Source organism: Myotis lucifugus, unplaced genomic scaffold, assembly GCF_000147115.1.
Source record: "Myotis lucifugus unplaced genomic scaffold, Myoluc2.0 scaffold_3192, whole genome shotgun sequence".
NCBI lineage: Eukaryota > Metazoa > Chordata > Mammalia > Chiroptera > Vespertilionidae > Myotis > Myotis lucifugus.
In genome coordinates this window covers 13,246-17,008 of record NW_005874240.1, presented here as the reverse complement: position 1 = coordinate 17,008, position 3,763 = coordinate 13,246, and positions in this window count along the sequence as shown.

Sequence of the window (3,763 nt, the reverse complement as noted above, 5' to 3'; positions counted from 1 at the left end):
CCGGGGTGAGCAGGTGGGGTTCCCAGTGAGCCCTGCAGCCTGGGGTGAGCAGGTGGGGTCCCTAGTGAGCCCTGCAGCCCGGGGTGAGCAGGTGGGGTTCCCAGGGCAGCGCAGCCCCCGCCCACACGGGGCCCCGCCTATGCAGAGCTGCTGGATCCTCTCAACTGCAGCTCACAGGGGCCCAGACCCACAGGCGCTGAGCCCTTCACCTCAGGTCCCTCTTCCCGATCCTCTCCCAGGAACAGACCTTTAGTGCCCCGAGGCAGCTGCACCTCGAGGTGAGCGCTTCCAAGGGCTGAGAGATGGGGTTTTCCTACAGTTGGGGAGCAAACAGTTTGCTGCAACTTCGGCCCAGCTCCTGGGACCCCTCTGCCGGGCCCTTCAGCCATTGAGGTATACTTACTGTTCACAGCCTTAGGGTGCTTGCACTGTCTCAGGATCCCCCACTTGCTGGGAAAACGGGGTTTTTCCACTGCCTCACACCCTCTCCCTGCAGGCGTTAGGAACTAAATGCAACCCCGAAATCCCAGGAGGCTGCCAGTGGGACTGGCCCGGAGGCAGTGTGCGGGAGCAGCGGGAGCTGCTAGCAGTGCTGAGGGCCACCCGGCGGGCAGGTCTGCGCTGGCCCACAGGCTTGCTTGGTAGAAGCGAAGCTGCCCAACCCTAATGCGACGCTGCGATAAAACGCTTCAAGTGGCCCCCTATAGGCTGGCCCTCGGTGGCCCACCCGCTCGCTTCCTAATGCTGACTAGCTGCCTGCCCCTGGCGTCGGGTCTCCTTAGCCACAGCCCCTTTCCACTCACCTCTCTCTGCCAACTTCCAGATCTCGCTCACTTCGACGTCCCCTCCATCCACGTGGAGCTCGGGCCGGCACTCCGCCTGAGTCCCCTGGAGCACAAGCTGCGGCCCTCGGTGACTGAGAAGAGGGACTCGGAGGAGGACTCAGAGAGCACCGCCCTTTGACACGCGTGTACATACGTGGGCCCAGACCAGCATACGGCAGGGCGCCCTGGGCCCAAGTTCCCCGTGGCTCTCGCTGTCACTGCCGCGCACGGCCGGAGCTCTGCAGAGAGCAGTCACCCCTGGCCTGAGTGGCAAACATTGGTGGTGCAGATTTTGTTCGTTCCCCTCGGGTGGTGACGTGGGCCTTTTGTTTGATCTTTGCCTTTGACTTTGTGCCTATTTGACCTACTTTCAGCCTCCATGCCAAGCAGCAGCCCTCTCCACCAAGGGCTCCTGGCAGTCCTCTGCAGGGGGGTGGGGGAGGGCCAGGTGCTGGGTGAGACCTGGGCTGCGCCTGTACTGACAGCACGAGTTCTAGGTGTCAGCTGACGGGTGTCGGCTGGACGGCCACAGAAGGGGACGGAGAGCAAGCCCTTCACTGACAGGGACCAGACCGGATTCTCAAGTCCTGGGCGCTGACTTGCGCTGCACAGGGAGGCTCCCCTCCTTGGTGGGCTCTAAGTAAACGCTGAACACATTTGTTTTACTTCCCAAGTTTTATTTTCCACACCGTGTTACCGAAAGCTCCTGTTTCTACCTTACCGTTTCACACTTCCAAATTTAAAAATGACCTTGATGTCTAGAGGGCCTAAAGACACCTCCCCATTCCCCCCCAAACATCAAATGATCTCACAGCAATTCTACACCTCCAGCTCTCAGGGGCACCAGCTCACAGGTGCGGGGTCGGGACCAGGATCCTCTCTCCTGGAGGGCACTTGTGAATAGCAATAACTGTTACCCAGAGCCGGAGCATAGCGTGAGACCGGCCTGGGAGACACCAGGCCAGCCCCAACCCCCAGCGTCAGGCTCTCCCCTTCTCACGAGACCCCACCCCCTCTCGGGGACAGGCGGGGGCACTGGGAGCCCACACCCTCTGGGACTGAGAGACATCTGGGTCGTGCATGCACAGACACACTTTACAATTTTACCCTTTTAAGGCAGATATGACATACCTATACATGATATATTTGTATATATGAAATTTCTCTATATTTGTTTAATTTGAGCCATTCAATCTAAGCCAGTGTACAGGTGTACGATGCGAAGTTTAAGTGCGTATTCCTTCTCCCAGCACAGTGTAAAATAGCCCTCCTCTGACCGTGGGGTTGGCAGACTTGGGATGCTACCAGCTTTGCTCACTTCCTGGCGAGGGCGGTTCGGTACCCAATTTGCAATGGAGCCCGGGGGCTGAAAGCACCTTTAAATACATGTACAAATAGTTGTCAAAAGTAATCTTATTAAAATAGATTTATTATCCCTGAGCATGGCCTTTCGTTGTTTAAGTTACGAAGCGTGTGGGGACACGGGACTCAATGACAGGTGCTGCCAAGGCCTCCGCCTGCCTCCCTCTCATCACCGCAGTTTTTAAAGCATTTCTGTCTTCTCCTCGGTAGGAGAATATACAAATAAATACTGGACTTAGCTTTAAAAACTCTCTGTCTTCAGGCACTAACCTCAGTGCTGTTCAAGCTCATAAGGGGGCAGGGGAGCCAGCCTGACATGCTACTTCGTAATACTCTGAAGGGCAACGAGGGATTCTCATTCTCACTGCGCCAGGGAAAGTCAACTACCGTCTCGCTGCTCCCAGCACTGCGGGAAGCTGTGTTCCAGAGGCACCACGTGGACCCAGCCGTCCGACTGGTGCATGAAACCAGGCCCCGTTGGCAGCCTGCACAGCTGACTCGGCAGAACCCGGCCACTGTGTGCCTCCCGGGACAGGCGTGGTCCTCCCGCCTCAGAGCTGGCCTCCGGGACATGCTGGGGCCTGCGCAGGTGGCACCGCCTGGGAGGCTCCTGCGGAGGCGGCACCAGGACCAGGCAAAGCACTTGTTCCGCAGGAATCTTTATTGAGTTCTGGGCTCTGGAAACACTACTCCTTAAGCCTTGAGCCTTGGGCACTGAGACGTCACATCCATGACCCCTGTTCCCTGACGGCCTGTCTCTGGTGTGCGGAGGGCACGGCTTGGCGGGAACAGGCCTGGTATGCGTTCTTCTACGTGACTTAAGTCACTGGCACCGAATTCCGTTTTCTTTCCTCGAAGCTTCCTGTCCACGGCTCCGCCAGGCACATTCGTGACACGTCCAGCACGCAGTCCTCACCCGGAGCCCAAGCCAAGGCCCAGCTCCCACCGCCGTTCCTGTGTGCCGCCCGTTCCACAGTGCCCTCGGCGCCCACCAGGCAGAGGGCGCACTCGGGACCCTGCGCGGGGTGGGGCTTGAGCCTTCCAAGTTCAGGGCCGCTCCTGGCCTTCATTCTGCCCTGACCTTCCTCTGTGGACTGGCAGGCCCCTCTGTATGGGCCCGTTTCCGCGAGGGCTCACTGTCCTCAGCTCCGCCCGCCTGCGCCTGGGAGAGCAGGGCGCCCGCACCAGCCGCAGCTCCCTCTTCTCCCGGCGCTCCTCATCTCCTCGAGGTCGTCAGCAAACAGAGCCTTTCAGTGGGGCCATCAGCCTTGGGCACCCGTGGGAGAGGTCTCCCGAGCCCGCACCTGGGAGGGCAGGACGGGGAAAGACATGCCTTCAGTGAGGAAAGGCGCGTGACCATCCAGCAGGCACACATCCCCTCACCAAACCCTGCGGCCACAGACCACAGCTTGGAAAAAGACGGGAAAATGCAGGAGGCGGCAGGAGACTAAAGCAAGGGCAGAGAACGCCCCCACCGCGGGCTGAGGGCGGCCAGGGGAAGGGGGCTTCAGAAGACTAGGCTGGCAGGACTCTTGAAAATCAGGCTCCTTCAGAAAACAAGCCTGGGCCCCTGGCCC